This window comes from Athene cunicularia (assembly GCF_003259725.1).
Source record: "Athene cunicularia isolate RWA chromosome 2 unlocalized genomic scaffold, athCun1 chr2_part1, whole genome shotgun sequence".
In the NCBI taxonomy this organism is placed as follows: Eukaryota; Metazoa; Chordata; class Aves; order Strigiformes; family Strigidae; genus Athene; species Athene cunicularia.
Window position 1 is genome coordinate 57750356 of NW_020799095.1, and position 27531 is coordinate 57777886.

The following is a 27531-nucleotide window of genomic DNA, read 5'->3' on the forward strand; positions in this document are numbered from 1 at the left end:
ATTATTGCAGCCCTCTCCTGTGGCTCATATGGAGCGCAGCATGGAGCTTTAAAGCGTTATGCAAGTCTAATGTGCTGCCAGATCTCTTAGAGCAGGCAGCAGCCAAGTCGCTCCCTCCCACCATTGGCTCAGCTTCATTAACTTAATCAGGTATTCATTCATTCATTCACTCACTCATTCAAAAAAAAAAAAAAAAAAAAAAAAAAAAAAAAAAAAATTACACTAAACCTGGCAAATAGCCAGTGCCATGCATGCAAGGAGCATGCTCACATCAGCCGGCAGAGCTGGAAGAAAAAGTGTAATCTAACATCCCTCAAGCTTTGAGAGGGGCATTAGCTTTGCATGCAGCCCGGGTGCACGCGCACCTTTGCCACAGCCTCCCCAAAAGAACAGAGGGCTCAGCAGCTGCAGTGGGGGCAGACACCGATACTGGAGATCGTGGAATTGAGGGCAGTCCTAAGCCGGCGCAGCCAGTAGGCAGCAGTGTAGAGTACTTCCCCAGAAAATTAATGAATTTGATTATTTAGGTTAAAAAAAGTGGAATTGTGGCAGGATCAACTCAGCTCATTTTGCTGCAAGGTTGCTACTACCCTTTCTTTTGCCCCGTACGTTGCACAGCTTAATCCAGACAGAAACAAAGCAGAACAGAAGGAAAAGGGAAAAAAAAAAGAAAAAGGAAAAAAAAGAGGAAGCATCACACAACCAATGTTAAGAGCAATTGGTAATGGAAATCTCTGTTTGACCACTGTATCAGTAAACACAAGACTTCCTACAGGCATATAGCATTCAAGCATCAAATACAGAGTTCCCTCCCTTGCACAGCTCTTGCACTTGTTTTTCTTAGTCTTTACATGTAAGTTTGCAAAGAACATTATTTCTTCCCTCTAGCTGTCATCAGAATGACTTTCACTGCATTTATTTTCCAGCAAGCTATGAGAAAGCTGCTTTATGACTATTCCAAAGAGCAGGCCTTGAGAGAGCTCTGACTTTACTGTGAAGTTTCATGCAGTGAGGCAGGCTGGGCATTAAGGAAAGGGGATAGGTGTTACATTTCCCACAGCCAAAGCCGAGCAACAGTGTGTGGGCAGTCAGCATCTCACCCCCTTATCTCATTCTGCCCTGTCCGAAAAAATACTGGATGGCAGGTTACTCCCAGCAAGTCCATACAAGTAACATGGAAATACAAAGCACTGAAACTATTTCAAAACAGTGTTTATGGTTATATAACGAAAACAATACACCTCAGTGCAAATCTTCAGCCACAGATATGGCCAACGTGCCCCAGAAGCATCCACACTCTCCACCTTCCTCCAGTAATGCACATCAGATCTCACAACCCTCCATCTTCTGTTATAATATCATGGAGAGCACAAATTTTCCCTGTAGGAACTTCAACTGCCTCTTCTCTAGCTAGCCTCCAAGTCACTGTTTCTCTTCTGACAAAAAAAAACCCCAGAACTTCCATGGTCACTGCATAAACCATGATAAAAATGGCAAATCAGACAAAGACTTTCAAAAATGACCATTAATATTAATGCCAACATTTAGCTAGAGTCTGCAGTTCAGATGCACTTAGCAAAAGCAAGTAAAAGACCCCAAACCAACACTCATTACTCTGACCCTGACTCTCTCTCTCACCATACTGCAAAAGTCCATGATTAGCTCCTGGATCCCTTCTTGAGTTTCCCTGTATGTGGACGTTCTGAAGACCACCCAAGTACCTAGAAGACAAGCAAACACACAGCTTCTGGGGAGCCAGCTGTTGATGTGTAAGGACTACAACTGACCATTATGTATTGCAGCTCATCAGTGAGTGAACAGTGAAGTGTGGATGAAGACTGCTTCTCCAGTTGCTACTTGACAGCATGTAGGATTTGCTGACTAGAAAGCAAAAACTACTCAATATGTTTTTACTTCATTAACAGAATTTTAAAAAGAGAAAGAGATGAAAAGGCGTCTTAGTCCTTGGCCTTCTGCACTCCAAAGCCTGTAGGACATCAGCTAAGCAGTCTCGAAGTACTCTACACTCACGTCAGCCTCTTTTACCACAAGTTCAGTCTCAAGCTAAGGGCCTTTAAATTATCCAAGCACTTAACCACTGTGTCTCTTTCACTACCTTTGTCCTCATCTCTAACCCTTCTCTAAAAGGGGCCCAAAGCTTGGAGTTCCTCCTTGTCGCTTCACCTCCCTTCTCTTGCATCCCTGACACAAATACTTCATTCAAGACACAGTGCAAATCCTTCCTCCTCTGCCCATGCCTAGCTTCTCCTCTCCTGCTTTAACAGCTGCTCAAGCCTTCCTCGTGGCAGCAGCCTCCTTTCCTGGATCAGGGCAACAAACCACCATGAGATTCTACCTTCTTAGCCTCTTCTCTATACATGGGAGCACCCAGTGAGGTGTGATTTCTGACACCAGAAGTAGCTACATGAGTTTTAAAGCACGGTATCAGAAGAAGGACAGGAACATAAGGGAGTGGGAGAAGAAAACCAGCCCAGGAACGCTATGAGTGTTTCATCCCAAATGACCCGAACTTGGGCAGAGGTTCTAGTTTGGTCTAGATAAACAAAAGAGATGTGGTTTGAGCAATTATTCTTCTCCATATGAATCATTTCACTTCCCCCTCTGAAAGAATCATTAGAAGAACGTGGGGTTTCATGATTCAAGGCAGGAGAATGAGAAGGCAATATTTCAGCACTGTGAAATGAGGCTTGAGTGTCTAACCACACCACCAGCTCAGAGTTCACTTCTCACAAGTGTCAAGTATATTTTCCCTTCTGTAGTTCTGCAAGTCCCAGTTCTGTCTGTTGTCATCACTCATGGGATTTACCTAATCCCTGAAATGGCAGAAAAAAAATAATCTTTTTTGCTGAAGAAACAGAATCACATCTCGAGCACAGACTGAAATATTCAAATTGTACATATCATTTATTGTAGCTCCATTCATCCACCCAGTGTTGACAGTATAAATACAAATGATGCCCATAACAAAATGCTGAACTGCAGTCCAATGTATTAATGGTATTTCTTAAGAGATTTTGACTCACTTTTGCTGTTTCTTTGCTCACATGCCTCACACTTCAGTATATTCAAGCAGCTGCCTGTTCATACAAACACAGCCTGAAACAGAAATGTTGGTTCCCTTTTCCATCAAAGCTGGTGGCATTAGCTCTATCCACTGATCTGAACTAGAAAGTGGGGCAGAGACAATCAAAAGCTAGCTGTTCACTTAAAATCTATTATCTCATGATTCAGCTACAAAGGTGGACTTCACAACTTTCTAAGCACAGAAATTCACCTTTCTGGAGTTTTATTTTAACACTAGTGGACTGCGATGTTGACCTTTTAAATTCATTATATCACGTTATACATGGCAGGTACAACTTGCTGTACATGTCCTTTCACATACAAATACATGACGGTGCAGTTCCAGATTTTATTGGCACTCCTTGGGCCCATGCCAGCAAATCTGGCTCACATCTGTGTATCCTCTACTGACAAAGCTCTCTGACCAGCTAGGACCGCCTTTTGCACAGTGCTCAGTGAAACCGTGTTAGCCCTTTTGTAGTGTTAGACACATCTGACTGCAGTTTGCCAAAGCGTTTCAGTGGGTCCTACCTACAGGGCTTTGAAGTGCTCCTTCCAGACTGGGGCTAAGGCAAGACCTAGTGTGAAAGCTTGTTCTCTAAGCAATGATACCTCGCTAATGACACGATTTCAGTTTCCACCTCAACTCAGAAGCACTCTAACTAAATGAGAGGAAAGGAAAGAGATTCAGCCTGGGATCTAAGTGCTTAAAACCTCTGTGTGTTCCTCTTCAAACCAGCATTTAAGTGCTGTTCTCCCAGAGAAGAAAATAGTTAAAATTGGCTCAGATCCTCCCATTGCAAAGCAGAACTCAACAGGGAGACTTCAGGGAGAAGAAAGCTCCAGGGGGAGTCCCTTGCAAAAACTACCTCATCTCACCAAGATACCCGCTCCAACCAGGACAAACAGGGAACACGGACAGTCAATCAAGTCTGCTCACAGAGGCACCCGGAGTCTAATTTGTGAACTTCGGAAACAACAGCTGCATGATAAGTGTGATGCATCCCACCGCTCCGCAGCTTCCCCTGCAGCCACGATGACATGAGCCGTCATTGCCAAAGCCATGGCAAAAAGAAAAAGGGATTTTTTTTTCCTGGTTTTATTTACACTCGTTTAGTCCTGGACTGAGTGATTCTCCAGCATCTAATCTGTTTACCACTCTCTCTCTCTGCCTACTCTGATTTTTTTTTTCTGAATGCATAATGACTTTACATCTGTTAATCTGGTTTGGTTTCTTTTTCATATGTGGTTTTTGACTTGTAGTGTCTTTGTGGTAGATATGGAATTTAATGCTGTTTCTTCTGCCTTTTGTTCTCCTTGTGTTTATGAACGACTATTACATTTTCTTAGAAATGTCTAGTAACTACTGTGATGTCTTAGAAATGTCTAATAACTACTGCGATGGATGATACATAATCTCTTCAGTACAATGGACATGTTATAAAAATATGGAATAACCATGAGATCACATAACCAGGGTGACTAAAAAAAAATAATTAGTCACAACTTACTCAAATCCTGAGAAGGAAAAACACTGACAACACTCTCCTATAAGGCCAGTGAAACTAAAACTGAAATAAGGTACACAGTCACTGTTGCCCTTGGGCTAAAATTAAGTAAAAACTAATAATTTCTAATAGCAGTGGTAGGAATTTTTCAAGGAAAATTGAGATTAGGAAATGCTCGTTTTCAAACCTGAATCTGTTAAGAGGCAAAATGTTTGAATACATTCACAGTTGTGGAAAACTGGATTTTATTTGTAAATATTTTCCCAGTAATACTAAAAGAAAAAAAAAAAAAAAGAAAAAAAGAAAAAAGAATATTCCATTTTCTGGACCCAAAAGGAAGGTTTCTTTTAAACATTTAATGAAGGTGTAATTAAATAATGCTGTAACTGCAAGAGAAATTTGGTTTGAAATGAAACTGTCTTCTAGCTAGAATACAGAGCTATAGGCTTTGCTATAAAATTCTGTAGAACATTTTTACCTATTATCTGATTTTCACTGTACCTCAGCTTTTCAAGTTTTCCTCCCATTACAGCATGAGACATTTCTTTGAGATCTTGAAAATTCTCATGGGCAGAAATATCATTTCCTCCTAGCTCTGATTTCTAATTAGATTTAAATCTTTCCTAGCTGGGGCAAGACCTACCCAAGCATTTTGAAAATCTGCCAGGTTGATTACCCATGTATATGAAGATTCACATCCTAGCTCTTGCCTGGCAAAACCCATGAGCTGCACTGGAAAAAGTCTTTATTCTTCTGTGACGGCATCATTCAACTCACCCCCCAAGGGTCCAATTCTGCCTGCAAAATCTTCCCTTTCAGCTCAGACTGCTGACGAAACAGCACAGTATCATCTCTGATGTACAGCCAGGTTGAGATGACAGCTACCATACTAGTTTAATGAGAGGGAAAAGAAGAAAGAGAAGGAATGGAACTGCTGGCCTGTCTGGTGAATTAGGGTTGAGGTAGCTGCAGCATTTCAACAGAAGCCATAGTTGCTGGTCCATTCCATTCAGTGGGGAAGGAGGCAGAGAGAAGACACATCTCCTATACATATGTAGACTGAGCTGCTGCTGAAAGTTGCCAGTATGGCTAACACAAGAGGCACTGCAGAATTTCTTGGCTGTCGAAGTGAGGCTGTGCTGGCAATTTGCTGTTTGGAGAAGTGGGCTACTGAGGACATCTTCAGGTGATCCAAACTGCATTTCTCACATAGGCTGCATTGCTACAGCTTTATCAACAAAACCTTGTACAATTTCAGTTCAATAGCGGGCTGCTGGAAAGGACACGAATATGCTTGCTACACCTATCCACTGAAAATGTTGGAAGACCCTCAAAAATTACAGATTTTAGCAGGTGATTTCAACAGCTATGCTTTCTGATGCCACTCAGCACAACTGTGCTGAAACCAGTCCACTGAGGAGCTACGAAGGTGGAGGTAATGTAACTAGTGACTCATCTGTAACACATAGGTCCAGATCTTGCTTAGGATCCCCACTAAGGTCAGTGGTAACTACTACTCATAGTATATGTTGTGTGAGACCCCAAAGGGGAGCAAAGCATTCTGAAAACACTTTAAGCTACAGCACGGCCACATTGCACCAGCACGTAATGGCTCTTCCATGCAGCTGCACTACCTATATCCATCAAAACTCTATACATGTCAGAGATAAACTACCAGCTGACAGAAAACCAACAAAAACCACCTGCGTACCACCTACTGCACACTCCTAATGCTCCAATTAGACTAGGTGCCTTGTCGCACAGCTTACTTCGTTTATGGAAATATTTCCAGTGGAACATGAAGACAAATCAGCCCCGGGATCACCAGCAGCAGCTGCTGCTTTCTGCACGCAGAGTGTTGAGCAAACCAACAGAGACGAGCTCCTGCTCAGATCAAAATCTCAAAGATGTGGATGACAACCTTGGTTAATTAAAAGACACAGGATCAGACTAGAGCAAAATTCTTGCTCAGCAGCTTAGACTCCATATCAAGCTGGTCTGACACAAAATAGCAGATTTCACAATTTTCAGTCTGTGGTCAAGTACTGTTTCTACAGTTCTGGTCTAAAATTATTTCCCCGCACTCTGTTCTTTTCTGAACTACTGTTTTAGCATTTTTCTTCTTTATTCTTCTCAGCATTTCTGTCATTCTTGTTTGCTCTTAAATGTTAGTTTCTGTCCTTGCTTCAGTATCAGTTAAAATGCCACTATCACCAACAGCATGAGACTGAGTCAGAACTGAGACTGCGCACTCACTCATTTCTGACTCTAGGAAAAAATTACTAAAGGCCAAAAAAAGTACTGTGGATTACATCCCCTCTTACTGATGCCCAGAACAGCAGAATTGCACTAGTACAGTCTTGCATTAAAAATGTATAAGATTGATATGAAGGGTTTATTGTGTCACTCTATGAAAAAGTTTTGCTCTGCCCTGTCTGTTCCCACCCCTCAACTTCAAGCCTATGGAAAACACACAGAGAAGGCTCGAAGGCTCATATGGGCATTAATTCATAAATTCAAGAGCCTTCCTGAGAGGGTTTTCTTGTACCCTTGCAAGGGGGGTTGTTCTGTTCGTTTCAAAGAATCCAGGCTTCATAGGCAGGTGAGTACTCAATTTCTGGAAGAACACAAACTGCTGATCTCAAACAGGGATTAAACAACGTTAAATACGCATGTGAATTGCCACTTGTTTTTGATTTAACGGTATTTAAGTATAATCTTTAAAGAGAAGATCTGATGCATGACAACCTCTCCTTTTTCTTCATACCTGCAGAATGTGGCCTGGGAGACATTAGATGCAGAGAAGCCAACACAACCAGGATGATTCTGGTCAGATAATAAAACCAATAAAACACTTTTTAAGACTTACTACCTAAAGTCTTGCTCCTTTAATATTAGAATGTGTTTATTCCAATGGGAACAAGATCAGACCTTCCTTACACCAGGAATTTATTAATAAGCCAAATCACAGCCATAGCACACAAGCAATGTGCCTATGAAAACAACTGTAAGAGCAAACCAGACTTTTAGAGACTTCCCTTGTAAAACAGTATGTCAAAGATTTCAGCAAGTGCGGGCCTAATTTTACTTCTGTAACACCTCTAAAACACCCAAGAACCTCAAGTCCAAAATTATTTGGGTGTGTTATTGGATCAGTTTTTTCCATGCTTATAAAAAGGACAACTTGGGCCACTTCCCAAACCCTCCCTGCAGAGCAGTCTCTCTCCTCTTAGAAGCTCCACCACCCCAAGTGATGCTGTGTGACACCGAGCCTCTACAGCCATATATGCTCTTCCAAACACCCTTCCCATGAGGGCAACTGAAAGACTTGCAGTAAAATCAGAACTGGGATGGGTTGAAAGCAATTAAATGAGCAGGAACAAATTTCCTCCATGAGCATATCATGCAGTGGCAGTGCTTGCAAAACAGAGAAGACAAAGTCTGTCCTTTGCCATCAGAAAAGAAAAAGCCAGTAATGAACAACAGTCTTTAAAAATCACAGTTTACAGGAGATTATCTAATTACCATCATATTTAATATTATATGACTTTAATAATTCTCTGTTATCATCAAGCTGCTAGCTCTAAAAGAAAATGGGAAATTGGCTCTGATGCCTTACAGGGTAGATAATGGGAAGGAGAGGCTCTGCCCTCTGGGTCCTTGGTTTGGAGACAGCTCAGGTTGGAAGTGAAAGTCATTCCTACTGGGCAGCCTCTCTGAACTGAGCTGATGTTGTCAGGCTTGGTCCAGTTCCACATTCAGAGAGTAAAAACCATCACCACAGCAATGGGGTGTGCCAGAGATGGGAATTCTTGAAAACGCTTTGTTTCTAGCTTTTTGTTAGTATACCAATAGATCTTTTCCTGGAACAAGGATATTTACACAGGGATATTTACTCCAAAGTACAAATCTCACCAACAGTGACTATATGAAACTTGCACACACTTTATATTGGTTTAAAACTATAATGACTCCTTTTGGAATAACTGGGGCAATTTTACCACTGTGCAACCCCATTAGTTTGGTGTGGAGCAGCAAAACTAGAGACCACCAAAACTGTCAAGCCTCTAGTAACTGAATGTGCATCTCAGTATTATTATTGCTCTCATTCTTAAAATAACTGAGCAAGGCTAAGTTTCAAGGTGCATCCTGGATCAGGCTGAATCAAGAAGACCTACATTGGCGAAAAAGTGTATAGTGGGTCTGTGTTGCCCAGCAGGTTACCTTAAATTCAGCTAAATGAACAGTTAAACCCAGTTGAATTAATGAAGGTGCAAGTTGGTAAAGAACTGAACAACTCTTTTTCTTTTTTGAGGTCGGATGCTACAAAGTCTAAGCTAACACCACATCCCTCAGGACTGCCCCTTTCTCAGCAAAGGTGCAGCACATTAACTGGGCAGAGTAGCTTCCACTGTAGCTGCTGTGCTCGCTCAGACAATTAATAGAGATTTTGTCCTCTGGGGCTGTCAGTCCCAAACCTTTCGGGAGAAAGGAAAACCCCGAGAGAAAAAAAAAAAAAGAAAACCAGTACTGGAATTACAAATAAGTGTCTTTCTAACTTTCAAATGAGACCTGAAGTACTTTAATTTACAAGTTAATATTTTAGTAAGCACTTTATTGGAAGAGACTATGTAATGGGTTAATTTCCAAATGTCATTTATCTTTACTCACTGGGGATGACTTTCTGTAATTCACTTGAGGCTGCAACACTTGTGGATTAATACATCATCCTTGAACTTGAGAAGATAAAAGCCTAACAAGCTCTAACCTGCTACACAGGCTATATTTAAGCGTACAGGGTAATGATAAATATCTCCCATAAAATGTGTTCTCTTCACACTTCCTGCAAAAACTGCTGAGCGAGCCAGCTGGCGAGATGGAGCCAACGGTCCTTGCTCACAGCCCCGCCATCCACACGCCGTGCTACTGGAGCCCTCCATTCCACAGTGTCCCCCTGATCACGGGCTGCCCACCAGCTTTGGAGGTGAGGCTGGTTTTGGCGCTGGCTGCTGGTACTCCTGGCTCTGCCAGCACCTCATCAGTGCCTCTCTGGCAGGCAGGCAGTGAAAGACTGCTGGGGGGTGTGTGTGCAGTTTGGTTTTCCTTAAACGTGCTCCATTTCCCAGGTTAGACTAAACATTTTGCAGAACAAAATGAAGACTGAAGCACTTCTAAAACACTGGGGATGACCGTAGCAGGCACAGCAGGGGCGATGCAGGAACCAGGAGGAGAGGAGACCACGCAGTTGCATGCACTGCTGGCAGGGCTCGGATGCAAACTGAATCACTTCTTGCTTCCTTCTTTCGTGTACAAGTGGTGGATGCTGATAAGCACGCAGAGACCTCACAGTATGGACACTCAAACCACATTCCTGCGTCAGAAAACTAGAGGAGGTCCAGACCAGTCCAATGAGAGTCTTTTCAATTTGCATTATCTCCTGTTGAACAGATGTTACCCCAAAGCTTTCCAGGACTGCTTTTAACATCACAAAGTTTTAACTGCAGCCAAATACAATGACCTCTGGCTGAAGCTGGCCTTTCCACACAGGGCCTGAAGCTTGAGTGACCTAAACACAGCATCAGGATGTTACCCTAGTTCCTTACCCTATGTGGGAACAATCTTGTATCTCCAAGCAGTGCTGATACTCAGCATCATTGCAGCATCACCTTCATCAAGTTGTCTTCTTACTTTCGTCACTGACAGATGAGTGCTACAGCCCTCCACCTAGTCTAGAGAAACAGAGAGCAGAGCAAACATCTGCCTTTCCAACATGCTGAAGAGGAGTCCTTGGCTGCAGTTGTGTTTCCCAGTCATCAGATCCTGGATGTATGCCACTGGGAACCGGATGGGTAAACCATTATCGTTAAAAATTACAGTTACCTTCTACAGACGTAACACATCCCACCACAAACTTCGTCATCTAATTAACGCGGGAAAAGAAGCCATCCTCCCACCCACCTGGTCATTTTAAGGGGCTGAACACATACACTGTAACACTGTTTAAAAACAGACTCTTAAGATAAAAGGTCATTCATTTTGTTGTGTTAAAAGCTCCCTAGGCCTTCACTAAGCCTGACTGTGTGGGAGCTGCAGAAGTCTCACTTGTCCTGTCCTTTCAGGGCATCCAAGATCAAAGCCCAGTCTACAAAAAATGAACTCATACCAGCCTTGCCCTGGGCCTCCAGGCATTAAAAAAGTCCTATCATAATGGCCAGCTGTGCACAATGCATTCACGTTTACGCTTCCCTCTATGAGTTAGCAGAGCAACAGCTCCAAAATAATACAATCAGATTAAGCCAGTTCCATCTTTTCCTGCTAATTCTACCTACATTTTATTTAGACAGTACATTTGGATTCCCAAGGATATTTCTTCTCAGGTCATCATGATCTCATGGTAGGTTACTGTTTAAATACGACCTTAACAACATACCATTGACCACCACTTTTTTTAAAAAAAAACTTTGCAGAGATGACAAATTCAGTTTTTCAGCACTGGCCAAAACATGATAAAATATTGCTGGATTTGTGAGCTAGTAGCATGAACTATCCTTAGTTTAAATTTTAAAACACAAAGAGATGCAATGAGAAATGAATGAAAGTATATGAATGAATGCAATGAAGAAGAAATCCTTAGTACCTGTCATGTATCTATTTCCATTGTCTGATCTTAAATTAAGAACTACTGAGACAAACAGCTTTTTTACTGATTCTATAAATAGCTTTCTTTGAAAACGGAAGGAGACACCAGGCCACAAGTTTACGAACCTAGCATATTTTCCCTGCAACTTTATGCTGTATCATTTTTTGCTTCCTTTTCTTGTTCTATCCATCTAGACCGTAAGCATTTGGTGAAATGATCTGGCACTCATCCTGTGCAACACCTCCATCAACACAAAGCAAATGCATTCTCAATCAATTCATAAAGTGCTCCCACAATGATAGCACATCTGGCTTCCCAGGCTGCTGGCACTGGGTAATACCTCACAGAAAGGCAAAAACTATGAAAGCAATAATAATAATGCAACTAGGCAGCCATAAACAGCGTGAGACAACAGAAAAACAGACTTATCTGACCTCTGCAGTTTCTGCTCTTGACTGCTGAATTGTACTGCTGACGTGACTGGCAGCTGCTCCAGCACGTGCTACTGAAGATCTGGGCATGAGCGCAGTGGGAGTGCAGTGCGTAACGTATGTACAAATCTTGCTGATGGAATGGAATTAATTCCTGCTTACAACCTTTTTTTTTGTCTGTCATTTCTGGGGAATCACTTGCCTTGCCCCACTGAATGCACAACACTTGTGAGTAGTGGGATGAAGTCCCAAGGTTCAGTTTCTTCTTCCAGCTATCCATGTTTGCAGTCAAGAGCAGACACACACCGGGAGACCAGAAGGTACAGTCACCTCCCGTAAGAGACTTCCTATCCTCCCCAGGGCTGCACAGCTTTGTGGGGGTTTAGAAACATGGCTGAAATCTTGGCCCCAGAGGATCAAACTAAAGGTAAATCCTATGTAAAATTTGTCAGGTTCAGGATTTTGCTAAGTGCCATCTGGCCTACTGCTGTCAATACTGCTATGCAGATGAAAGTTTTCTGATGATACCCTGGGGGGGTTTCTCCCAAAAAAAGCTTTTTTAGGCACAGCATCAAGACACTACTGCCTGCTGGGCCACTAACATGGTTCTCCAGGAGAGCGTGCCAGTTTTACACATAAGCTACATGTTTGTATCTTACAATCAGGATGTCATTTACATTGGTCCTAGGAACAAAAAACAGATGGAAACTCAGTGTCCAACAGAAGACTGCATGGAATACGGCATCTTATAGAAAGTATCTTAGATTTCTGTGGGGTAAACAACTTGTACAAGGAGGAAAGTTGTGGTGTTAATAGCACATGCAGGGGACAGGAATTTCTCTCTGTTTTTGAAACTGTTTGAAACATGGTTATATTTCTGTTTCTTAGCACTGGTTATTCTTGTTCCATGGATATGCATAATGTAGAGCTACTTAAGCTTCGGTGGAAAAGCAAACATGATTTTGCACAGTCATACCACCTCAAACTGCTCCACCCTGTCCTTTTTTTTTTCTTTCTTTCTTTTTTTAACAGCCATAAGGAAAACTCTTAGGAATTTTTCTAGGGGTGTTTGCTGGCAGTTGGGCAGATTCATATGATAAAAATGCAGTTGTCCTAAAAACTTGTATAAACAAACCTATAAAAGTAAACAGCAGCCCTTACTGTATAAACAGAATGATTCTCGATTTTAATTTTGAGATCTTTTTCTTATCTAGTACGGATTTTTCCCCCTAGTAGAAACCTTTGCCCATACCCAAACACCATGCTTCTAATATAGATCCAGTCACTGGACATCTGTGTCCACAAAACAGCTGCCTAAGTGTCTTTAACTCATTTGACTAGAGCTCAAACCTGGTGGTTCTCTAGGTCTGGAGCTAGCAAACCACTTGAATGCCTATGAACTTGAAACCATGGGGAACAAGCCCGCTTGAAGTTCCACCACTGAGAATGTTTACTGACTTAGCTCGAAGGCTTAAGCTTTCTGCTTGAGCTGGACCACTAGGACTCCAGAGCTGCTTGTCACTGTGCCCAGCAGGGCTATGTGAGGGAGGGTGGGGGCAAAAATTTAAGCGGATGGAGACTGCAAAACCACTGCTATGCACGAAGGGTAGGTTCAATGCAAAGCAGTGTTTATTTGCCCTATGTAACTGATCTTCACACAGTCAAGCAACTTTATATATGCTCGAGCCCAAGTTGTGTGCAGTGTGCGTTAGTACAGCCCCAAAGTGACAGACTTGATTCCTGGGAAGTAACTGAAGTTCTGACTGATGCATGTTGTAAACTTGCTGGAAAGAGTACACTTTGGTTGTTTATTTTTAAGTGAACAAACATACGCAACAAATACATCTTTTCCTTAGCACTACACTTCATATGATGCAGTACTGCAGACTGGGTTTCCAGAGAAAGGGCAGAAATGAACAAAAATGTTTGCAGAAGCTTGACAGCTCTGACGGGTCATTTTTGCTTTATTTGCTGGTATTTGCTATTTATGTTTATCTGGTCATGCATGTGTTTTTTTAAAGTCAATCCCTGCACTTAAAATACTTTATCTTTGGAAGGAATGGCTCAGTGGTTAGACTCTGGACTCTCAGATCCTGTTTCCAACTCTCCATTTGCTCACTGCGTAACAATATGTATACGTATCTTTAATCACAAGGAACCTATTCCAAATTTTAATGGAGTAACCTCATCACATCCCAGCAGAGTGAGAACTCTTCTTCTTAATTCCACTTCATAGATGCGAACAAACATGTTGCATTCTTCAGGGGATGCTGCAAACTGACATTGGCAGTAGGTTGCATTAAGAAGTCACACTGAAGACTGTAGTGTTGAGGAAAAGGCACATACCCTCTTCAGAACACCAGCAAAGTGGGCTGAGGGGAGACGAGGGAGGTGGGGTGTGGACAGCTGGAAGCTGCTGCCAGTTCAGTTACTAGCACTGAATTTCAGTCAATACCTTCATCGCTATTCTAACATTCTTGCAAGCTTTTCAGTGCACTGGCATGAGCCATCCAGAAAAAATAACAACCACCAAACAACAAAAAAACCAAAACACAGCTTCATGAAAAGTAACAGAAAGAGTTAAGTTTCATCAATCATCAAAAATCATCTTCTTTTTTTTTTAAAGTGTTCACTTGCACATTTAATGTCATTATTCAATTGACTTTAACAGGGAAGCGAAGTATTTTAAATCCCTAAGACTGAAAAATAATTGCTGATACTCTATTTTCGCATAACATTGATGATGATGTCACTGAAAACTCACTCAGTAGAAAACTCTAGCAGTTTCTGATCAACTTAGTACTTTCAGGGCAATGCTGTCTCTCAGATTCGTTAATGACAGATTTTACTCATGAACCTTGCTTCCTGATGTTTGTGAAATGACCCTGATTGCATGGGTTATCTCCCCAGTCCTGGCAGATCATCACAGCTTCAGTTTGTTTTAACACTGCGTTTCTCTCATCTTCCACTTTGGGTACTCTGTCCTTATGTCACCCTGAAGAGCAACCAAGGAATTAAGAGGGATTCTTGGGGAGAGCAGAAATAAAACAAGAGGATAAAGGCAAGAAACTATTTGTCTGCAATCCTGTTAGTGAAGAAATGCTTTACAAGGTTACCTTGTGGGGAACATGCCCTGTCCAATAGTAAAAAAATATCTATGTAGCTGCTCTGTAAAATCCCAAAGTATAAAACACTTCTTTGAAGCCAAATTAATGATCCACAGCACGCTGGAAAGTATTTCTTCTGACATTTCCGTAGACGTAACGTTCTTTCACCCTTTTGCCTTTCAGCAGAGCCTCAGGAACAGACTTGCTCAGATTGATAAAACTCAGGAATAGAAAACACCGGCAGGGACTGCCACAATAGAAACTACAATGAGGAATACAGGGTGTATATTGTGCACACAGCTACTCTTTCTAAGTAACTTTAGGCTGAACATTTGAGGATACAAAGGAGGTATTTTGTGCCCATTCTAATATGAGTTAAGAATAGAAATGACAAAGAATGTAATTCTATTAATCTGGTTTCTTAATGCTCTCTCTTGGTTTTATCTGGTTAGTTTCTCTTTTATTTAGCAGTAAAGTTTTAATTTGTATAATTTGGTCTGTGAAGAACTAAAAGATGGCCTGCATTTATAAACTGCTAAACACTATCATCAAAATCTTCTGCAAGGCTTGGATTATTACCATGAAACAATGGAATTTCTGTAGGTTAAATCTTGCCCCTCCTAGTAAAATAAAATTAAGAAAAAGCAAATCAGAAAGGCTAAAGAATAAGATATCTATATCTATATCTATAATCTATTATAAGAGAACATATTAAGGGACTTGAAGGGGTACTAAAAGCTCTCAGCCCTTCAGCAGAAGCCCCTAACTACCAGAGAAAGCTTGGGCCTCCCAGGCAATTTGTAGATCCTGGAGACAATTCCCACCCTGCCAGTCTGTTGCCCACTCTCCACTGGCCATGCCTTTCCCTCCAGATTTGTACACACCTGCAAGGACCGGGGTGCTGCCAATAGCAATGCCAACAGGTTCACCATTAATTTCTGTATAAAGTTCTCCAAAACTCTGTATGCATTAGCAGGTGGAGAGCACCGAACAACTTTCTCCCAGTTTCTTCACATCTTACTTGACCCAGTATCCTAAATAGACAGGGCTCCAAATATTGCTGTCCTGTGGGAAGAAGATGGTTGCATACCCTGCTCTCTTGTTCCTACCTACTCAACAACTGCTCTGGTCCCTTTAGGGGGCGGATCACACCCAGGAGGTATGTATGAGGTTCCTCCCCAGTTATTGTGTATAAGATAGAAATGGCTTTCCATTTACAGCTACTGTTTCTCCAAGGTGCCCAGATTAAACAGCTAGGACATTGTTTTGCTTCTTTTCTGCAAGGTCAACCCATAGCAGTTTTTCTAGGGAAAAAAGTACAGTGCCTCTAATCTCAGCTCTGCAAAAGGAAATCTGTGGAAGACCATGTATGTGAAATCTGAACCTAAGAGCACCTGAGACCCAAGGGATACTCTAATGCCCAAATGCCACTGAAGGAGGGCAAGTCACCACTTAAGATGTACAAGGGGTTGCTTTCTGTGCCTCTTAATGTTGGGCAAAATTTGCCTCATACTGTTTCACATGATGCACACACGGACAGCCTTCATGCCCTTGAGCTACTTGCCCACTGACTGAGGGTCTGGTAATTTTTAAACAATCTCAGAGGAGCTTTAATTAAAACCCATTTCTGGCCTGTGAAATGGGTGAGAGCAATTGCAACAGTGGTTTCAGACTTGCGGATAAATAGAACTATGGAACAAAACGTATTTATCAGTGCACCTCACAGGGAAGCGCCGTACCCACCACAGGACAAATGCTGACCTCAGTTGCTAGGAGACTTTCCATTCACCTTATCACTAATGCCAGATTTAGACCAGAACAGGTAACAACCTCAGCTCCTCAACTTGCCTTCCTTCTTGGGCTGAGCATATGAACCCAAGCGGACTTGAAACATCTGGATGGCTCCCCACCCACAGCCCCTTTTGGCCTAATAAAAACCCTTCCTTCCCTCCTCAGCACATGCTGGAGCCTGCAGAAAGCAGTAATGCATCACTGCAGTGCTTGGTGACCCTGAACAACCTCAACAGGTGCATCGCTTTTGCGGAAAACACATGTTGCTCTGTCACTATTAATACACCAGGAGTGTGAATGGCATATGCATGCTTGTTTGTGTGGGGAGCATAAATTACGGAGTTCCCAGGTTTGCAGACATCACCTTTTGCAGATACAGAGGTGTTTCTGGGGACAACCTGGGCACAGGACCACAGGCACTTGGGCTAAGTGAGGAGTGAAGCCCCAGGGGCCGGGCAGCCATGTGGAGGTGTGTGAGGGCAGACCCAGCACATCATAAGCTGAAGGTCCCAATGCTCTGGTGACCGAGAAGGTTCACAGATCAGGGAAGAAAATAAATTAATCGTGCTGCCTCCAGACTGCCTGGCTGAAGTCATCCCTCTGTCGATAGCCTTCCTCACTGCCACATAGACAAGCTGCTCGCTCCCTGCACTATTAAGTACAAGGCAGGAAATGTTTATTGTTTCAGATTTAAGAATTCAAAATGGCAAGTCGAATTGATTTCCTAGGAAGTGAGAAGTACAGTCAAACAATCCCTCTACTCAGCATCAGCTCTGTATTCACTGTAGCCAAGGCATACCCTGCAGGGCTAACAGCTGTGAGGTGACACGTCCCAACTGTATTTTTCCTCTGTATAGCTCTGGAGCCACACATGGCAGAAAAATAAGGTCTACTTTCATAGCAAGCAAAAAGGAGCACCGATCATGAACTTGTGGACAGAAATCAGGTTACCTGCTGAAGGCACAAAACCCTATTCCCCACCAGCTCTTAGCCTGACCACAGCCATACCAGATGAGAAAAGAGGAGAGAATATTAAAGCACTCTATGCTCATTTATCTCAGGACCAATCAGTTTTGTGTACAGATAGAGTAAATGGTGCCCCTGAAACCTCTAGCTCATTGCTAGAAGATATCTAGAAGGTGGGAAAGGCGTCGATTCAAACTTCCCTGTGATCTTACCAAACTATGTTTTCATTGATCAGACTCCACCACTCCTGCCACATGACAGCCTTGGCTGAACAGTGCAGAATGAAAATGGAAAACATGAGGCAGGTAGTACTATTTCCCCCCTCCTCCCTCCCTGAATTCACGCAGCTATGCTACAAACCTGTACCTTCTTCTCTAAATTACTGATGCAAGAGAGAGATAGCCAGGAAAAAAATATACACACCCCACACACCAAGTGTACAGGGACTAGAGTGGAGACAGCCTGCATCCTCTACATTCATGGAGAAAACAATGATAAAGCAAACCAAAAAGAAAAAAAAAAGCCACCGCTGACAGCTTAAGGGAAGGAAGACTAGCTTTCTATTGCCCCAAAGGGGTCATGCCTGTGCATGGCGAAACCATGGCCATTAGCAACAGAGAATAGATGTAGGAAGTGTTACCACCCATGACATCCTCTGCAGCCACCAGGGACTCAAGACCTCACACAGGGGTAAGATTTTTTTCTGACAATGTGCCTTGGTGAAGAGGGCGTTCCCACACCCCTGCCCATTCCTCCCCCTCCCTTTGCAAATTGATAGCTCAGAGTGGTTCAGGCAAGCAAGGCAAGAATCAGCCTCGACCATAACCTCCCACTGGTGGAACAATATAAATGCTACTGGCCCTGATGCAAGGAGTCAATGAAATTAGGTCTCTGTGCAACCACCTGGCCTTTGACTGATGAGACCACCTTTGTACTCTCAGGGCAGTTCCATATATCCCATCTCACCTTCTGTGTTCCCTAGCTAGGTCCTTTTCTCTTGGGCTCACACTGCTCCTGCTGGCCAGGCAGTACTGCAAGGAAGACTGTCTCTGATGCCTGTGCAGAAGACCAGGGAAAACCTCTATGGTCTTCTGCTGCACCACACCTCTTCCAGATTTGCCTTCCTCGCACCTGTTTCCCATCCAAAACTTAGCTCCCAAAGCCCAGCAAAAGGCAGATCTATGGATGCACCCACTCTGCTGCATGGAGCTGCAATTACCTAACACTGTTCCCCTTCTTGTGGCTGTACAGGCCAAGTTGAGCCTTGGAGGGCACAGCTCAAGCTGCTCCTCATCTGAGGTGGCACTAAACCATTTTTTTCTCTTCTAAAGCACAGACAACAATCAAGCAAAAATAAAAGAGAACTCAAATTTTATAGGTCTTTGGAAAAATAAGTATTAAGAGCAAAAAAAAGCAGGAACTTGATGCTGTTGGGGCAGGGCTCCCTGCTTCTATACCCACAGGCAGCCTGCCCTGCCTCTCCTCCTGCCTTCTCAGTGGGGTCTTCCATAGAAGCAGTGGGTCCAGAGGCCCCAGAGTTACCTTTCGACTCTGCATGACATCCAGCAGCATGTTGATTCTCAACCAGGGGCTGTACCTGCTTCCCCACAAGAAGATCCAAAGTGCAATACATAGGGAAGGCACAGACCTGGCAGGCTCAAGCAATATGTCTATCTATCTATGTCTATTGGTCGACCCATCCCCTACACAGAGGAAAGAAAAGATGCTCAAGGCAAACCGCTTTTTGCAGGCGTGACAGCTGTTACACCACTTTTTGGCAGAAGCCGCAGTTCGTTCTGCAGCCTTGTCACTCTCCACCCCTTTCCTGCAGCTCCTTTCCCTCACGGACCACCTCCACTGAGCAAGCAACTCGGGAAGGCTGATGGCAGCCCCACGACATCTTGGGATAACTGCACAGCATTGCTTCCCTGCTCCATTTTCCTGATGCCTTCTGCCTATTGGCCTCTTTTCTGGGCCACCTTTAAGCAAGGGCAATGAAAAAAAAGGAAAGGATCTAGAAACACTGGGCTGGGATATAGTCTTTAACTGCTCATTAATGGCATTGCAATGGAAACAGGTAGCAGCTGTGGCTCTCCAGCCCTCACCATCCAGCTTGCTAAAGCTTACTCCCTGCTTTCACACAATTGATTAGTTTGAAAAAAACTGTTTATCACAAAAGCATTCATTTAATTTAACTATTCACAGAGGCCTCAGATAACATGCTTCACAGGTCCCATTCTCAGACTCATAACGATCAGATCAATCCCCTGCAGCCTCAAATCCCTTATTTAACAAGCACCTTTGGATCCCAGTACAATATTACACAGCTGACAAAGCAGCAATTAAAAAGAAACATTTTTAAAAGGTAGGGATGGTGAGAGAATAATCAAAGATACAATTCTCAGATCCTGGTGTTAACTAAGGACACCAGAGAAGTACGGCTGATCCAGCCTCCTCACCACTTAATGTGAATAAACAGCTTACGAGTGGGAGAGGCTGAAAGGGGAGCAGCCTCCTTCCCTGTCACGGGAGAGGGAATGTGATGATCACCAAGTACCAGAAAAGCTCCCATTTGTGAAACCCGTGAAGGGAAGGAGCCTGCCGCTCCTCCCCACAGCTTCCAAGCGGCGATTGCAAGCTCCGGCGCAGTGTCTCTCATCATGGCTTCTCACAGCAAGTCTCACGTCATCTTCGCAATGTAGAAACACAACCGGGTTAAAAGACAAAAGCTTTCTGATAGCTTGTTCTTTCAGATGCCTCTATTTCTGGATGTATGACCAAAGTCCTTACGCTTGTGTTTTCTGAAAAGCAGCCTTGAACCTAAACCAGTACCGTCAGCCTTTCCCAGAGCCACAAGGACAAGACTTCACATCCTCAGAAAACACAAAACACAGTCCCTGCACCTCCGGGAGGAGAAGGACCTTCAAGCAACAGCAGAGCGGCTCCTCTCCCACAACATGAGGTTTCTGCAGTGGGCATGGGTATGCAGCTAAGTCCCAGGTCTCCTGGCACAGTGGGTTCCCCCCAGCCACTGGCCAACCATGTGCTGTCTCCTGAGTAAAGGGTCAATAGCCTTGGATGTAGAGCAAACTGCTGGAAGGAAGAGCTGACCAATCGTACCCTTTACACTGCTCACCTAATGGCTGGCATCACTTAGATTAAAACACTGACCATTGTTTGGTCCCTGGCAGGCTGCAGTGAGGCAAGGCTGCATTTTTGAGTTAGCCGAGAAGCAAAATAAACAGCACAGTCTTGACCTCACACTCCTCTTGCCAATAAAACATAACCAGGGAGCAAAAGGGGCAAAAACCCAAGCACAGAAGAAATACAACTGAGTACCATCTTCTCCCTCCAGCATGTGAGGGGCTGACTCTTCCTGGCAGAACTGCTACCATGTACCTCTACCACCAAGCTCGTCACAGCACAAACAAATGTACAGCTGTGCATCTGCAATACAAAGATCTGACCTCGTAACTATAGGAAAGAACTGTACTGCTGTCCCTAGAGGTTTCCCTGCAAAGGACAGTTTCACAAGGACTGGACACTGGAGAATGGCTTTTGCCAGTTCAACAAGCAATTTCTTTTGCCTAGGTTTCACAATCAGTTTTCTTCTCAAAAAAATGACCTGGAAAAGCCTCTAAATGACACCTGAAGGACAGTTTTGAGGTAAGTTGCTATCCTTCCAATAAAAACAAACGAAAAGATACATATGACAATGGTACAAATACCTTACATTAAATAATGCCTAAACAGCAAAAACCAAGCTTTCCCAGGGAAGGTTCAAGATTGGACTGGCTCTAGACCTGGAGTTTGTAATAGCTTCCCTCTGTGTTACTGTGAGTGTAAGAGCATCACAGTCACTCAGCTCAGCCCTCCCCGCCTTGTTACTGGCCTGTGAATACAGCCCGACTTTAGGTTGGCATCAACCACCCTAGATTCTGTAAACAAACTTATCACATGTTTAAAACGGAAGGGAAATGGGCCAGGAAATTATCCAATATGGTTCTGAATGAGCATTTCAAGTGGCAGAGGCCTCAGGAGTCCCATAGCTACCACTGCCGGGAAATGATCCCCAGCTAACAAAGACATAAAAAGACCCACCCAAGCAGGAGGAGGGCTGCAAAGCTAAGGAACTACGAGAAGCTGTGAAAGAAAATGCATTATTAAGGAAAAAGAAAAAATCAAAGCAAGAACACCAAAGAGGAAAGAAATAAATCTCTGGGATTAGCAGGGAGAAGTACAGATTTAAGAGAGATCCATTGTATGAGTACTGCTTTATAAAAGCTTACAACACAACAACCTTTAAAAATAGCTTTATTTCTATTGCCAAAGCACCACCACAACCTGCATCAAATAAAGTTACAATCCGTCAAGGAGCTGAATGCACTGGCTTTAATGGGATTTCATGGTGCTCAGTAACTTGCAGGATTAGGTCCCTACTACAATGTGCTAAATTGTCTAGGAAAACACACAGGAGGAAACAATAGTAAAACAACCCTGGAGAGTTACACTGTGCACAACCTTTTACATATAACTGAACACTATCAGCTGTTACAGTAACAAACCCATTCAATCCCCCAAACTGGAATCGCTATGCTGATGCAGGCTACTGAATGCTTTTGAAAAATGCACTGTTTTCCTTAGCTGTTTCATGGGAGACTACAGTAAACGGCCGCAGTACGGCTCTTTGGGGTGTGTGTGTGTGTGTGTGTGTGTGTGTTACACCTTTTTTTCAGTGACTTATTACTCATAAAAACAATGAACAGTTACTGATGGCAACCTATCATGTATATGATAGGCATTGATTAGTATATGATACCTCCTATCCCAAACCATCCCTCTCAATACCACATTGCAAAGCCTACAAGTCCAAGGCACCAGTTACTCCAAACTGCTGGGGGACAGGGGAAAAGGTTGGTGAGGTTGTGGTTACAGCCTTTGTGCCTTAGGCCACACTCAGATTTAAACATGTTTTTAAACCTGGGACTGTCAGCTTCTTAAGAGTAAAGGCTTGGCACCAAGTGAGATAGGCTGCAGGGCAACCACGGCAGGGCTCCCAAGGTACCACCTCATTCACCAGCAAGACTCAACCAGGGGAAACAGCATGGTCCTTGCAGCGTCTCCACACAAGGAAGCTGCAACCAGGAAGGGGTGGTTGGCATTGCGCTGCGCCAGGCAGCGCTGCTGGGAAAACCCAGGATGGACATTCATGAGGGACCACATCCCTGCAAGAACAAAGGAGGCACTGAAGTTAAGCAGCTGGATTTGACATACCTAGAGGTTTCAGGAGTTCCTTTTGGTGACTAGGCCAATTTCTAAACCATTTTTGGTAAGAAAAGTGCACTAGCCCTCCAGGAGCAGGGAAATGCCATCAATGTCATTTTCATGTGCACCCTTTTTTCAGGGGTCAGCTTGGAGAGGTAATTTAAACAAAAAGAGCATCACACTTTTCATTATTGTTTTTTTTTTACAGTGTCTTCAAAGCAGTAATGACAGAGGAGAGGACATGCTCTAAATATTAGAAACCTGGAGAAACACCTAAGTGCACAACTTCTACAAAACCAAGTGAAGAGATGCCAGGAGAAAGGGAACTACCTGCCTAGAGAGCGAGCACACTGTGGTCACCTGCAAAGGGGTGCAATGCTCTGGGTGCAGGTATCGTTGATGGCAGGGTACCAGGGTGAGAAAACAGCCAAAAACCCCAAAAGAGTTGCTTGCAATAGGAAAGATGGAGGCACTTGCAGTAGTTAGGGAAGAAAAGACCCTGCAGGTCACTTGCTGCTGCTTCTCAGTAGGGTCTTGATCTTCAAGCTAAGCCTGCAGTCCCATCAGCGAGGACTGTGGAGCTGAGCTGAGTTTGAACTGGCAGGTTGTATGAGCAGATCAGCATGGTAGCCTTGCCTGCACAAGTGTTTGTCACAAGACTGACAATCCCTGCTCAAGGGACTTGAGACCAGAACTGAAAGGGATGCTTGTAGGTCAGGTTTAATCCTCAAGAGTCTGTGGGTGGGTGAACAAAGAAGGGGTGGGCATGTATGTAAAAATAAAAGACCACAAGACACCTGGTTCTGAGTGCTGCTACTAGCCTATTCCTTCCAACACCATTAATAGCATGCCAGACTTCACAGAAACAAAAGCAAGCAGCCAGGCTCTTCCTCCCTCAAACAATAAAATAGAATAGTAAAACAGAATCAAAGATGGATTCAATTAGCCCAAGATATTTTTTGATAAAGGTTACTCAAATAAGCCATGTACGGAAGGTCTCTGCATCTACAACATTTCTGCACCATTATTTGTAATAATATGACACCTCGGCTTGCAGAAGGTGCCACACTGGATACTAATAGCACACTTATTATTAGATTTTCTGCATGGTTACATAAGACTGAAAAAGGGGAAAAATGTAAATGATTCAAGAAGATATTCTTCTTGTGGTTCTCATGAAGTCTTTAGTATCCGAAGATTGACGACAATCCCTCCTGGCAAGAAACAATCAATTTTTATGCTTCATTAGAAGAGTTTCTTTTAAGAAAATGCTCAAAGGCAAGTCAAGCAAAGAATATATATATTTTTTAATCTAAACATTCTGGGCAAAATTTTACTCTCAGATCTTCCAAACTCTTATCCTAAACTAAAATGAAGCTGTGCATGCAACTTTGTGTTTATTTCTTTCTCAAAATCTAACTATTATCTTAAGGATATTTCACCCTATCTAAGCCCAGCTGTGTGAGTGGGCACGAATTTCAAAACAGGACATAATAAGGGCAAAATCTAGGGAGGTATACACACTCTTTGGTAACACTGAGAGTAGAAGACTCCAGCCATAATACAAGCATATAAGTCAACATCAGCCCAGCCAGAATAATTTACTGATGGCAACACAACAGCAGAAGGTGCTCAAGAGCCTGTCCAGCTGTGTGACCAAGAGCACATCTCTTCCATTATTCAGAAACGCACAGGCCACAGCAGTGATCCCTTAAGCGCATGGTGACTGTAAAATCCCTAGAGGACCTTTTCCCTAAAATCAATCAGTCGCATACACTCATCCCCAAAGTCCATTTCCGCACCCTCTGGATCTAAGGCTGCTCTCCCTCCGGAAATATTGTCTAACATGACACACACCCAAAGGAATTGTGGGCTAAACCACCACTATTAACCAAATTTATCCAGTGTGAGCTTACAGGTCACTTAGCCATATCACAGCACTGCACACAGGATTCTTCAAAGCAGCAGATGCAGGAAGGGTTTATTACACGCTACAGCATCTGTCCTTACCTATCAATGAGCAGAACGCTAATTTAAGTGTCATGTTGTCTCATACTTCACTGCTGTGCAAATGGCATATAAATGCTGCTGTTACTGGTGCTTAGGGTCTGCTTGTACCTTATCTAAGTGAGATAAATCTAACACAAGTTCAGAGGGCTGGTTAACAAGTAGCTGTGAGCGGGAATCACCATTCTTCTCCCTTTAAATATAAATGGTGTCTAGCAAACTTACTTTTTGGAAGACTCAGCACTCTTGCCTTCATATATATGGAACAGTCCCCAGCCCAAGGCAAGCCTCTGGCAGCAGCAGGGAACTAGGTGGACATCAGCAACACAGCAGAAGGTTCTGGTACTGCACTACCAGTTCGTCTAACCCACCTCTAGATCACTAAGACAGCATGACAGCTGGCTCACCTTTTCTCTGGTAAATGTACTACTTCCACAACTCATATGCAAATACATACAGCGCCTTCTCAGACACTCACTGAACTGCCCACATGAGGAAAGTTTTAGAGTATTGTATCACTGCACCTTCATCTACTAAAAAAAAAAAAAAAAAAAAAAAAAAAAAGATTTGCTAAGCTTTTGCAGGCAGAGTAAACTGCGGCAAGGATTTTTTAGATCCTGCATCTAGGTTGTGGTACAGAAGGCCAAATTCAACCTGGTTTCTTCACCTGAACTATGGCTGGAAGGAGCTATGTTATACCTCCATGCCCCTGATAAGATGACCCACACGACTATAGCAAAGCCAGGATACAAAAGGGTGCTGCTAAGAGGCACCATTATGTTCTGGAGAAGCAATTGTGCTTTTTTTAAGTTCTCAACAGCCAGAACTTGGGGCTTCTACCTCATGACCTCTGTTTGCAGGAAGCAAAATTATTTTGGGTATTTCAGGTCCTCAAATCCCCTCCTGAATTTCTGTAACTCTGTGAATGCAGTATTTAGCAGAAAGCCTTTTCTGTCCTGCACTGCTCCACGAAGGGCTTACTGTAATGACAACGGGTAGCTCTGCACAAACATTGAAGTATCTCAGTTCATCACCAAAAATAGACTTTGTGTGGACCAGTATTTTGAACCTCATATTCTTAAGTTAGGCTTCTAAATCCATTTTTAGGAACCTAAAAAAATGTTTGATTTTTAGATGGGCTGAGCAGCTGCATCTCCTTGTTACTTAAACAGAAGATGCAGTTGTTCGGCACCTCTGAGTATCGAACCAGGTTTATTTAGGTCCCTAACTTCAGTCAACCGTAGAAGACCGAAGTCAAGTGAGATTTGTATCCTTTTCAGAGAGTCATGCTTTTTATACAATGCAAGTGATAAAGCTGCCTGTATTAGTGAACACAAAACCTGAAACAGCGTACTTGGAGCCACTTGTACCACCGGCATCCCACATCTAAGTAATTCTATTCAAATGTAAATGAGACGCATTGCAATTTCAGGATTATTTACTACATTTGTTTAGTACAATCACCTTGCAAGAAGTCTTTAAGCGCTTTATTGGCAAAGAGCTGCAAAAATTACCCCTAGGAATGTGGATACAATGTGTCGCGTTTTATTTTTTAGAAATACAGAAAAATATGAAAGAAAAACAATAAAAAGGGCCAGAAAAATAGGCTTGGAAACCTGGAAGAGAGGCATAAGATCCTTTGAAAATGCAGCTCTCAAACCAGAAGGAAAAATCTTGCTTGTTCTTCACGCAGGTGGAAGTTACCTGCATTCATGGAGTGTACAGGAAGCAAAACAAGATAAAAAAGAGGACTAATCTGAAATGTCTTGACTAACTTAATATACCTAGATTGAATTTGCAAGCAGGTTATTATATTAATTATTTACAGTCTTGCATTGAGAGGATGTAGATTTTTATGTGTGTATGCACATTTGGATTTTTTTAATACATTTATAACTGCTGATATAAAGAATTTAGTTCTTTGCCTCAGAAGAAATGATCTGATTCTGCCTTCATTTACACTGATCTAACTCTTAAAGCCAACAGTTACATTGCTGTAAAATTACTATTATCAAGGGGAAGAACGTTCTAAAATTATCCCTTCAGCAGAGAGCATGAAGCCTGAAACTCTCAGTGCTTTCAACACCATTTTATCAGGACTGTGATCTCGGCACGGCTGGTAATGCAGCCAGCAGAAGCCATGAAAGGGAGCTTTGTGCCCAGCTACACACCAGGCCATGTAAGACTTCCAGCTTTTTGACTGGCCGACAGGGATGTTGCTCTTAGTAACACAACAAGATTGATTAGGTACAATAAAAATAATAAAAAAAAAAAGGCGTTTAGAAAGACAGCAGTGAAATGAAGTTCCTCCTCTACGAAAGCTGCTACAGTGCATGCAGGCGAAAAATGCCAAGTTGTCAAAAAAGGCGAAGTGCTCAAATATTTCAGATACTCAACTAGTAAGGAGATTCAGAGATTTGTTTATAATGGGAGAAAAACCCCAGCCCTGTTTGATCCAGAATGAATGCAGTGTGATATCTCTGGTGAACCACACACAAACCTGCAACTGTATCTCTAGTGTATAACCCTGAGAAGGAAAACCCAACTACTCTCACTATTGTTGTGACATTTGCCCTTGAGATCTTATTCTGACTTCTGCTGGTACTTTGCTCCTGTAGGTGGAGGCTGGCCAGCAAAAAGAAAGAGATTTTCCTGGACAGCTGCCCTCCTTCAGGAGGCTCCAGCAGACACATGCTGGCCACGATGCCAGGGAGCAGAGAGATGGGTGCAGT

The 27531-nt window shown here is 43.0% G+C and overlaps 1 protein-coding gene across 6 annotated transcripts in view; it reads right to left on the minus strand.

Annotated features, from left to right (window-relative positions):
- ATXN1 (ataxin 1) overlaps window positions 1-27531 on the minus strand; it is a 230247-nt gene that overhangs the window by 19721 nt on the left and 182995 nt on the right. The gene's annotated exons all lie outside the window — the stretch shown is intronic.